This window comes from Hyaena hyaena, unplaced genomic scaffold, assembly GCF_003009895.1.
Source record: "Hyaena hyaena isolate Hyena2069 unplaced genomic scaffold, ASM300989v1 scaffold_576, whole genome shotgun sequence".
In the NCBI taxonomy this organism is placed as follows: domain Eukaryota; kingdom Metazoa; phylum Chordata; class Mammalia; order Carnivora; family Hyaenidae; genus Hyaena; species Hyaena hyaena.
The window spans coordinates 613,213-626,286 of record NW_024081208.1 but is presented as its reverse complement, the minus strand read 5'-3'; the positions used below and the strand labels follow the sequence as shown (position 1 = coordinate 626,286).

At 38.3% G+C, this 13,074-nt stretch overlaps 1 protein-coding gene across 1 annotated transcript in view; it reads right to left on the bottom strand.

Annotated features, from left to right (window-relative positions):
* IL1RAPL2 (interleukin 1 receptor accessory protein like 2) overlaps positions 1 to 13,074 on the bottom strand; it is a 637,686-nt gene that overhangs the window by 359,456 nt on the left and 265,156 nt on the right. The window lies entirely within an intron of this gene.

Here is a 13,074-nt window from a genome sequence, read left to right as displayed (position 1 = left end):
TTTTACCCATTCTAACAGGTGTAAGGTGATAGCTCATTGTGATTTTGATTTACATTTCCCTTATGATTGTGTTGTTGAGCATCTTTTCATGTGTTTGTTGGTGATCTGTATGTTTTCTTCAGAGAAATATCCATTCATGCCTTCTGCCCATTTTTTAATTGGATTATTTGGGATTTTTTGGTGTTGAGTTGTATGAGTTCTTTATATATTTTGGATACTAACCCTCATTCCCTCATTGGATAAGTCATTTGCAAACATCTTCTCCCAATCAGTAGGTTATCTTTTTGTTTTGCTCATTGTTTCCTTTTCTATGCAAAAGCAACAAGCCTAGGGTTCTACTAATATAACAGACACAATGTCTAGGAAATGATAAAAAATCACCCACCATACCAAGAACCAGGGAAATCACAACTTGAATGACAAAATGCAATAAACTGACATAAACACTGGGATGAATTAGATGTTGGAATTATCTGCAAAGAACTTCAAAGCAGGCATCGTAAAAATACTTGAACATTCAATTATAAATTATCATGAAAAAAATGGAAAAATAAAATTTCAGTAGGTAGAAATTATTTATATGTTTATTTACTTTATTTTCTTAATATTTTATTTTTAAGTAGTATTTATACCCAATGTGGGGCTCAAACTTAAAATCCCAAGATCAATGGTCACATATTCTACCAACCGAGCCACTCTGGGAATATAAATCATTTAAAAGTGAAAATTATAGAACTGACAAATATAACAAAAGAAATTATAAAAACTATGGATAGACTGGTAGAACGGAAATAGTACCTGATAAAATCAGTGAACTTGAGGACAAAGTAATATAATTCACACAAGAAAGAATAAATAGACTAATAATGAACAGAGCCTCAAAGACCTGTGGGGTAATAACAAAAGATCTGATATTTGTGTCATCAGAGTGTCAGAATGAGGGAAGAAAAAAAGCAGGGCTGAAAGAGCATTTAAAGAAATACTTGAAAATTTTCCCCAAATGGGAAAACTTTCTAATTGTATATCCAGCAAAAGTGTTCTTGAGTAATGAAAGGTAAATACAGACATTCTCAGATGAAGAACTAAAAGAATTGGTTGATAACAAACCTACTCTTAAAGCTTGGTTAAAGGATGTTCTTCAAACAAAGAAAATGATAAATGAAAGAATCCTGTAGCATTGGGAAGGAAGAAGGTACAACAGAAAAAGAAAAATATGAGTGCATACAATAGACAATCTTTTTATCTATGAGTTTCTGTATCATATTTGATGGTAGGAAAAATAATATTATTTGATACTAAAAACAATGATATTTAAAAGTGGAAAAATTATAGAACTCTAAGTGGAGGTAAAGTTTCTGTACTTCATTCAAAGTCGTAAAACACTGGGGCACATGGATGGCTCAGTTGGTTAACATGTAGCATCCAACAGCTGATTTCAGTTCAGGTCATGATCTCACTGTTCATGGGATCAAGCCCTGTGTCAGGCTCCATGCTGATAGCGCAGAGCCTTCTTGAGATTCTCTCTCTCCCTCTCTCTATGTCCTTCTGCTCTCTCTCTCTCAAAATAAATTAAACCTTTAAAGAAAAGTGATAAAACACTGATACCAGTAAATGGTCATAAGTCACATATCTGTATCATGATACACAAAGTAACCAGGAACAAAAGTTGTATAAAGAGATACAATCAAAAACACTATAAATAAACCAAGATGTAATCTTTAAAAAATATTCAAGTAACCCACAGGAAGACAAGAAAAGAGACATATCGACTAATAAAATAGAATAGAGCCCAGAAATAAGCCTTCACATATATAGTCAACTGATTTTCAATGAGGGTATCAAGACCACTCAATGGAGAAAGGACAATCTTTTCAACAAATTATGCTGGGAACAATAATTATCCAGATTCAAAAGGTAGATCCTTACATTATACTATATATACAAAGTAAATCAAAGTTGATCAAAGCTATAAATTTAAGAAGTAAAATTATATGGGTGCTTGTGTGGTTCAGTTAGTTAAGCCTGAGTCTCAATTTCAGCTCAGGTCATGGTCTCATGGTTCGTGAATTCAAGTCCCTCATTGGGCTCTGCACTTGCAGTGTGGGGCCTGCTTGGGATTCTCTCTCTCTGCCCCTCCTCTGTTTGCACTCTCTATATATCTCTCAAAAATAAATGAGCATTTAAAAAAGAGGCAGAATTATAAAGCCATTAACAGAAAACACTGGAGAAAATTTTCATGGCATTGTTTGGCAATGATTTATTCTATATGGCACCAAAAGCATAGTCAAAAAGAAAAAAGAAAAAGGAAAAGTATATAAATAGGACTTTATGAAAATTAAGAACAGAGGGAGGGGCAAGATGGCAGAGAAGTAGGGAGCTCTGTACTTGCACTCGCGCCCATGCCTCACACGGAAAAAGATCTGAAGCCATAAGAAACCTTACGAAACCCAAGAGATTGGGAGAAAAAGGACGCAGAATCCACTGAGAAAGCCTTTTAACGTGAGTGCAAACTGGAGAAGATAAAATCGGGCCAGGATCTGAGACTCCAGGGATGGGGACGATCCCTCTCTGCGGGGAGTGAGAGGGGAAAGAGAGAGAGTCTGAAACAGAAAAACCTCCGCTTGGGGGGGAAAAACCTCAGCTCGGAGCATAGAAAGACCTTGCGCACAAAATACCTGTGCGCCAGGTCCCTGCGCGCCAGGTCCCCACGCTCCAACTCTCCCTGGAGGGGCTGCACTCGCGAACTGCTTCTTTGTGCTTGATATTGCCTAGTAGGACTTCTAGAGAAGCTGTGCGCCTGCCGCCATTGCCCTCCTGGTGGGCTTGGATCCCTGGAGGAGCCGCGCACAGGCACCGGGCGTCCGCACTCCTGGTTGACTGGAGCTCTAGAGGGAAGGCAAAGAGCTAAAAACTGGGAGATTTGCCCGCGAGTTCGTGTTCTGGGTGACAAGACACAGAGGGACCTGGTTTTCCTCACTCCAGCAGGCTCAGCGCACCTGGCAGGCAAGGCCCCCGCCCCACCCAGCCCCCCAGCCCGGCCCAGAGGAGAAGGGAGCAGCGGCTTCTGGCTCCACCTCCAGAGCTAGGCAGGAGGCATGGAATTGCCCTGAGAGGACTGACTGCAGCAATTTCAGCGGGGCTCTTGGACTGGGATTTGGAGGCTGGGACTGGCCTGGGTTGAAGAGCGCAACCAACTTTGGCTGTGCCCCCGGTACGGGGAGTTTACACGCCCAAAAAAGCGAAGTGGAGTGCTTGGTTCAAGAAGGGACTGGAGCTCCGCCACTCTCCTCCCCACAACCTCCAAGGCAGAACTCCCGCCTGAGGCATTGGATCACACGCCCATCCATGCTTGAGAGCTGCCCTCCTCCTTTTTTTTTCTTTTTTTTCTTTTTTTCCCCAGAACACTGACCTGATTAACTCTGGTCACCGGCTTCCTTAAACAATCACATTTAGTCCATTCTGTAGATGTAAATGCTACACCTACCGACATTTTCATCTCTTTCTCTCAGGAGTAATTAGACTAGATCATTTCTCTGGGTAACACCAGTGTCCTTCTCTCACCTATCCAACCATATTCCACCATTTAACTCTTTGAAAAAAGCTTCTCATCCCTCTCCCTGTTCATTCTATTTCCAATTTTGCCTCATCCCCGCCCTGCCTTCTCTCTCTTTCTCTATTGCTCTTCAACCAGCACTGCATATACACGGCTATTTAACTGTAGCTGGGAAATCCGGTTATATGCTTTAAAATGTTCTTTGTCCATCGGTTTTCTTCTTTTTTCCTTTTCTTTTCTCCTTTTTGACCCTTTTATATATTTTATACTGTCTATTATACGCCCTCCCTCCTCCATCTTTTCTCTTAACTTTTTTGTTTTCCCTCTCACTTTGCATGTTAGTTGAATTAGTCTGTGCGTTTGTGTGCTCCTGCTCCCTGTGTGTTTGTCTGTCTGTTTTCTTCTCCAGGACTACCTCAAGAAACAAGCCAGAGTACACATGGTAGAGAGTCCCAAATATCACTACGAGTAGGAAAAGAAAATGACCAAGGTCTCAACAAGAGAGACCAAGAGATACCATTCAGAAAACACTCTCTAAAAGGATAGGCCCTGGAAAGTCAAAGAGTCTTCTTGGATACAGCAGTGCTCACAGATGCAGAGAGCGTAACAGGTCTTAAAAACTAACAAGAGCCAGAAAACTAACTAAAATGACAAAATGAAAAAGCTCTCCCCCAAAGAAACTCCGAGAAGAATTGACAGCTAATGAATGGCTCAAAACAGATATAAGCAGCATAAATGAACAATATTTTAGATTAATAATCATAAAATTAATAGCTGAGCTTGAAAAAAGCATAGGGTACATCAAATAAACAATGGTTACAGACAAAATGGAGAATAAAAATAGCCATGAAGAATTAAAAAATGTGATAAATGAGATACATAATAAATTAGAGGCCTCCAATGCACAGATTGAAGAGGCAGAAAGGAGAATAAGTGATTTAGAAGACACCATGATAGAAAAATAAGAAGCTGACAAAAAAAGAGACAAACTGATCCAGGAACATGAAAGAAGAGTTCGAGAGCTCAGCGATACGGTCAACCGCAACAATAACCGTATCATAGGAATCCCAGAAGAGGAAGAGAGAGGGAAAGGTTCTGAAGGAGTCCTGGAACAAATTATAGCAGAGAACTTCCCCAACCTGGTGAAAGAAGTAAACGTTGAAATACAAGAAGCTCAGAGGAATCCCCTCAGACATAATTTGAATTGACCTTTTTCAAGGCATATCATAGTAAAAATGGCAAAATATAGGGACAAAGAAAATTTTGAAAGCATCCAGGGAGGAAAGGGCCCTAACATACAAGGGGAAACCTACCAGAGTGGTGACAGACCTATCTACTGAAACTTGGCAGGACAGAAAGGAATGGCAGATCGTCAATGTGATGAACAGACAAAATATGCAGCCAAGAATCCTCTATCCAGCAAGCCTGTCATTCAAAATAGAAGGAGAGATAAAAGTCTTTCCAAATAAACCGAAATTGAGAGAATTTGTCACCAGTAAGCCAGCCCTACAAGAAATCTTAAGGGGGACGCTCTAAGGGAAATGTTGCAAGGAACAAAGATACCAGACACACCACCACAAACATGAACCCCACAAAGGACACAAAGACTCTAAACCCACATATTTCAATAATAACACTGAATGTAAATGGGCTGAATGCTCCAATCAAAAGACATAGGGTAGCAGAATGGATAAAAAAACAAAATCCATCAATATGCTGTCTATAAGAAACTCATTTTAGACGGGAATATACCTTCAGATTATAAGTAAGGGGATGGAGAAATATATATCATGCTACTGGAAATTAAAAAAAAAGCTGGAGTAGCCATACTTATATGAGTCAAACTGGACTGTAAATTAAAGACAATCACAAGAGATGAAGAAGGGCGCTACATAATAATTACAGGGTCCATCCATCAGGAAGAACTATCATAGATGTCTATGCACCAAATATGGGAGCACCTAAATATCTAAAACAATTAACCACAAACGGAAACAAGCTTATGGATAAGAATGTGCTAAGACCAGGGGACTTCAACTCCGCTTATAGCAATGGAGAGGTTAACCAGACAGAAAATCACAAAGAAATAATGGACTTGAAAGACACATTGGACCAGATGGATCTGACAGATATATTTAGAACTCTACATCCTGAGGCCAGGGAATTCACTTTCTTCTCAAGTGTGCATGGCACATTCTCCAAGATAGATCACATACTGGTACATAAAGTAGACCTCAATAAATATGAAAGAATTGAGATCATACCATGCACGGTCTCAGATCATAATCCTTTGACACTTGAAATCAATTACAGGAAGAAGTCTGGAAAACCTCCAAAAACATGTAGGTTAAAAAACACCCTACTAAAGAATGAATGGGCCAATCAGGCAATTAGAAAGGAAATTTAAAAATTTATGGAAACAAATGAAAATGAAAACACAACAATCCAAACTCTATGGGATGCGGTAAAGGCAGTCCTAAGAGCAAAGTACATTGCACTCCAGGCCTATTTCAAGAAACTAGAAAAAGCGCAAGTCCAAAATCTAACAGCACAACTAAAGGAACTAGAGGCAGAGCAACAAGATCGCCCTAAACCCAGTAGAAGAAGAGAAATAGTAAAAATCAGAACAGAAATAAACAACATCGAGACCAAAGAAACAATTGAACAGATCAATGAAACCAAATGTTGGTTTTTTGAAAAAATAAACAAACTTGACAAACCTCTAGCCAGGCTTCTCAAAAAGAAAAGAGAGAGCACCCAAATAGACAAAATCATGAATGAAAATGAATTTATTACAGCCAAACCCTCAGAAATACAGGCAATTATCAGGGAATACTATGAAAAATTATATGCCAACAAATTGGACAACTTAGAAAAAATGGACAAATTCCTAAAAGCACACCCACTACCAATTTTCACACGGGAAGAGATAGGAAATCTGAACAGACCCATAACTAGTGAGGAAATCAAATCAGTGATAAAAAATCTCCCAACAAATAAGAGTCCAGGACCTATTGGCTTCCCCGGGGAATTCTACCTGACGTTTAAAACAGAACTAATACCAGTTCTTCTCAAGCTATTCCAAAAAATAGAAATCAAGGGAAAACTCCCAGACTGGTTTTATGAAGCCAGCATCACTGTGATTCCCAAGCCAGACAGAGATACAGCAAAAAAAGAGAACTACAGGCCAAAATCCTTGATGTATACAGATGCAAAAATCCTCAACAAGATACAGGCAAATAGAATCCAACAGCACATAAAAATAATCATACGCCAAGATCAAGTGGGATTCATTCCTGGGCTACAGGACCAGTTCAACATTCGCAAATCAATCAATGGGATACATCACATCAACAAAAGAAAAGATAAAAACCATACAATCTTGTCGATACATGCAGAAAAAACATTTGACAAAATACAGCATCCCTTCTTAATAAAGACTCTAGAGAAAGTTGGGATAGAAGGAACCTACTTAACATCATAGAAGCCATCTATGAGAAGCCCTCAGATAACATCATCCTCAATGGGGAAAAACTGAGAGCTTTCCCCCTGAGATCAGGAACATGACAGGGATGTCCACTCTCACCACTGTTGTTTAACATATTGCTGGATGTCCTAGCATCAGCCATCAGACAAAAGGAAATCAAAGGCATCAGCATTGGCAAAGAGGAGGTCAAACTTTCACTTTTCGCAGACGACATGATACGCTACAGAGAAAACCCGACAGACTCCACCAGAAGCCTACTGGAACTGATCCAAGAATTCAGGAAAGTTGGAGGATACAAAATCAACGTACAGAAATCGGTTCCATTTTTATACACCAACAATGAAGGAACAGAAAGAGAAATCAGGAAGCTGATCCCGTTCACAATTGCACAAAAAAACATAAAATACCTAAGAATAAACCTAACCAAGGATACAAAATGATGAAAACTATAGAAATCTTATGAAGGAAATTGAAGAAGACACAAAGAAATGGAAAAACATTCAATGCTCATGGATAGGAAGAATAAATATAGCTCAAATGTCATTACTACTCAAAGCAATCTACACATTCAATGCAATCCCAATCAAAATTGCACCACCATACTTCTCAAAACTAGAACAAACTGTCCTCAAATTTTTATGGAACCACAAAAGACCCCAAATAGCCAAAGTAATATGAAGAATAAATCCAAAACGGGAGGTATCACCATCCCAGACTTTAGCCTCTATTACAAAGCTGTCATCATCAAGACACTATGGTATTGGCACAAAAACAGACACATAGACCAGTGGAATAGAATAGAGAACTCAGAATTGGACCCAAAAATGTACAGCCAACTAATCTTTGACAAAGCAGGAAAGAGTATCCAATGGAAAAAAGACAGCCTCATTAACAGATGGTGCAGGGAGAACTGGACAGCAACATGCAGAATAAAACTAGATCAATTTCTCACACCATACAGAAAAATAAACTCAAAATGGATAAAGGAACTGAATGTGAGACAGGAAATCATCAAAACCCTAGAGGAGAAAGCAGGAAACAACCTCCTTGACCTCCACTGCAGCAATTTCTTACTTGACACATCCCCCAAAGCAAGGGAATCAAGAACAAAAATAAACGATTGGGACCTCATCAAGATTAAAAGTTTCACGGCAAAGGAAACAACCCACAAAACTAATAGGCAACCAATGGAATGGGAAAAGATAGTTGCTAATGACATATCAGATAAAAGGTTAATATCCAAAATCTATAAGGAACTCACCAAACGCCACACCCGAAAAACAAACAACCCAGTGAAGAAATGGGCAGAAGATATGAACAGACACTTCTCCAAAGAGGACATCCAGATGGCCAACAGACACATGAAACGATGCTCAACATCCCTCCTCATCAGGGAAATACAAATCAAAACCCCACGGAGAGACCACCTCATGCCAGTCAGAGTGGCTAAAATGAGCAAATCAGAGAACTCTAGATGCTGGCGAGGATGTGGAGAAACGGGAAACGGGCACCCTCCTACACTGTTGGGAATGTAAACTGGTGCAGCCCCTCTGGAAAACAGCGTGGAGTTTCCTCAAAAAATTAACAATGGAACTCCCCTATGACCCAGCAATAGCACTGCTAGGAATTTATCCAAGGGATACTGAAATGCTGATGCATAGGAGCACATGTACCCCAATGTTCATAGCAGCACTGTGAACAATAGCCAAAACATGGAAAGAGCCCAAGTGTCCATCAACGGACGAATGGATCAAGAAGATGTGGTTTAGCTATATGATGGAATACTACATGCCAATGAGAAAGAATGAAATCTGGCCATGTGTAGCAACATGGATGGACCTTGAGGGTGTTATGCTGAGCGAAATAAGTCAGGCAGAGAAGGACAAATATCATATGTTTGCACGTATAAGATGATTAGGAGGAACTTAACTGAGCACTATGGGGGAGAAGAAGAGGGGAAATGGTGGGGGAAAGGGAGAGAGGTTAACCATGAGACAAATCTTGAATGCTGACAAAATCTGAGGACTGATGGATGGGGGGGATGGACACAGTGGGGGGCACTTGTGGCGATGAGCACTGGGTGTTATATGGAAACCAACTTGACAATAAACTATTTGTAAAAAAAAAAAAAGAAAGAAAGAAAATTAAGAAAATTTACCCATCAAAAGACTAGAGAATTGGAAAAAATATTTGTAAATCTTATAAGTGATTAGTGCCCAGAGTACATAAAAAGCTACAACCAAACAACAACAAAAAATCTATATCAAAAATGAGCAAAGGACTTGAATAGACATTTCTCTAAAAGTAAGACATACCAATGGACAATAAGCACATAAAATAGATTCTCAACATTATTAATCATTAAAGAAATTTAAAAACCCACAATGAAATACCATTTCATACATATTAGGATGGCTATTATTAAAATCAAAGAGACGAAACATAAAATAAGCATTGGTTGGGTGCCTGAGTGGCTCAGACCATTTAAGTATCTGACTTTCGCTCAGGTCATGATCTCGTGGCTGGCCATTTCAGGACTCACATCGGACTCCCTGCTGTCAGCATGGGGCCCATGACAGATCCTCTGTCCCCACCCCCTTTTCCCCCTCTTTTCTCCCTCTCTCTATCTCAAAAATAAAGAATTAAAAGATAAGCATTGGTAAAGATGTGGAGAAATTAGAAATCTGTGCCTTACCAGTGGGAATGAAAGTTGTGCAGAAAATATGGGAAATTGTTTGGTGATTTCTCAAAGATTTAAACACAAAACAACTGCCACATGATCCAGCAACTCCACTCCACTCCTGAGAATATGTCAAACAGAATTTAAAGCAGGGATTCAAACAGATATTTTTACACTAATGTTTATAGCAGTGCTATTTACAAAAAGAGGGGGAAATCCCATGTACTCATTCATAGATAAGTGGACAAACGAAATGTAGTATAAACATATGATGGAATATTATTCAGCCAGAGAAAAAGAATCAAATTTTGATATATTTTACACCATGCATGGACCTTGAAAATATGTTAATTAAGCCAGAGACATAAATAGAAATATTACATGATTCCACTTATATGCAGTACCTAGAATAGGCTGATTCATAAATACAGGAAGTAGCATAACGGTTATGAAAAGATGGAGTAGGGGAAATAGGAAGTTATTGATCAATAAGTATAGAGTTTATGTTCAGGATGGTGAAAAATTTTGGCTATAGATAGTAATGAAAAATGGATAACATTGCAAATGTATTTAATGTCAATTGAATTATACATCCACAAATCGTTAAAATGATAAATATTATGTAATGTATATTTTACCACAAAAAAATAAGAAAATAATAAAAATCAATGATTATCTTAAATATAAATGGTCTAAGTGCACCAATGAAAACACTGAGATTGGCACAGTAAATAAAAGAGTAGAATCCAAATATATGTTGTTTACAAGTATTCCCTTAAAATACAACAGTATAGACATGCTCAATGTAAAAAGATTGAAAAAGATATACTATGCAATAATTAATCCAAAACAGAGCAGAAGTGGATGTTTATATCAGAGAAAGTAGATATCATAGCAAAGACAACTACTAAAGATAACAAGGTATATTAAATAACAGTAAAATAACCAATGCAGCAAGAAGACACAATGATCCTAAAATGTGTATGCACCAAATAATAGTTTCAAAACAAGAAATAACACCTGATGAAGCTGTAAGGAGAAATAGATAAATCAACAATTGCAGTTGGAAACTTCAACACCCTTACTCATCTCAGCAATTGATAGAACCATTAGACATAAAAACAGCAATTATATAGAAAAATTGCAAACACAATCAATCAATAAGATTTCTTTGAAATCAACAGAATACTCAACCCAACAGCACTACACAATTTTAAATGTCTAAAAATATTCATTAAAACAGACCATACCCTGCATTATAATACAAACATCAACAAATTTTAAATAATTAAAACCTTACAGATTATGTTATCTGACCGTAGTGAAATCAAACTAAAAGATAAATGACAGAAGTACAACAGTTTCCCTGTTTTTCACTTTAAATTAAACACATTTCTAAATAACACATAGGTCAAAGAGGAAACCCCAAAGGAAATTAAAAATACAAAGAATTGAATGTAAATAAAAATAAAACATATTAATATATGAGATGCAGCTAAAGAAGTTCTGAGACAAATTTATAGTACTAAATGCTTATATTAGAAACAAAGATCTGAGATCAATATTCTAAAGTCCTACTTCAAGAAACTACAAAGGAAGTGTTTGACTCTTGACTTTGACTCGGGTTTATGATCTCTCAGTTCATGGGTTCGAGCCCCGCATCAGGCTCTGAGCTGACAGTTCTGTCTCTTTCTCTTCCCTTCCCTCACTCATGCACTCTCTGTCTCTATCTCTCAAAAATAGACTAAAAAAAGAAAGTACAAATAAAAAAGCAAAATAAGCCCAAAGCAAGAAAAAGGGAAAGAATAAACAGAAGAAATAAATGAAGTTGGGAATGGAAATGAAATGGAAAAAATCCAGAAAACAAAAAGCTGATGCTTTGGAAAAAAATCAATAAAACTGATAACCCTCTTGGCAAGACAGACAAAAATGGAGAGAAGACACAATCAATACTAGCAATGAAATAAGGGCTATTACTATAGATTGTACAGCCATTAACAAATAATAAAGCAATATTATAAACAACACTGCCCTAACAAATTCTACAATCTAGAAGAAATGGATCAATTCCCTGAAAAAAAATCAAGCAAGACAAAAGAGATAATCTGAATAGACTTACAACCATTAAATATATAGACTTTGTGATTTCAAAACTTCTGAAAAACACATTTTTATTTATTTTTTAGAGGCTTTAAACTGATTTTATTACTTTTTTAAACAAATAGTTGATTGTCAAGTTGGTGTCCATATAACACCCAGTGCTCATCCCCACAAGTGTCCTCCACCATGCCCATCTCCCCCCCCCACACCCATCAGTCCTCAGTTTGTTCTCAGCATTCAAGAGTCTCTCATGGCTTGCCTCTCTCCCTCTCCCCCACTATTTCCCCCATTCTTCTTCCCCGCGGTCTTCCGTTAAGTTCCCCCAAGCCTCCTATACGTGCAAACATATGATATTTGTCCTTCTCTGCCTGACTTATTTCGCTCAGCATAACACCCTCAAGGTCCATCCATGTTGCTACACATGGCCAGATTTCATTCTTTCTCATTGGCATGTAGTATTCCATCATATAGCTAAACCACATCTTCTTGATCCATTCGTCCGTTGATGGACACTTGGGCTCTTTCCATGTTTTGGCTATTGTTGACAGTGCTGCTATGAACATTGGGGTACATTGCTCCTATGCATCAGCATTTCAGTATCCCTTGGGTAAGTTCCTAGCAGTGCTATTGCTGGGTCATAGGGGAGTTTTATTGTTAATTTTTTGAGGAACCTCCACACTGTTTTCCAGAGGGGCTGCACCAGTTTACATTCCCATCAACAGTGTAAGAGGGTGCCCATTTCTCCACATCCTCCCCGGCATCTAGAGTCCTCTGATTTGCTCATTTTAGCCACCCTGACCAGCGTGAGGTGGTATCTCAGTGTGGTTTTGATTTGTATTTCCCTGATGAGGAGGGATGCCGGCATCTAGAGTCCTCTGATTTGCTCATTTTAGCCACCCTGACCAGCGTGAGGTGGTTTCTCAGTGTGGTTTTGATTTGTATTTCCCTGATGAGGAGGGATGCTGAGCATCGTTTCATGTGTCTGTTGGCCATCTGGATATCCTCTTTGGAGAAGTGTCTGTTCATATCTTCTGCCCATTTCTTCACTGAGTTGTTTTGAAAAACACATTTTTAGACCTAGATGTTTCTACTGAAGAATTCTACCAAGTATTTAAGGGAAAAAAAAAAAAAACCTCCACCACCTTTATACAGTCTCTTTCAGAAAATAAAGAGGTGGGAACATTTACCAACTCATTATTTGAGGGCAGTATTACCCTGATAACCAGAAAAAAATTACAAAAAAGACTATATTTC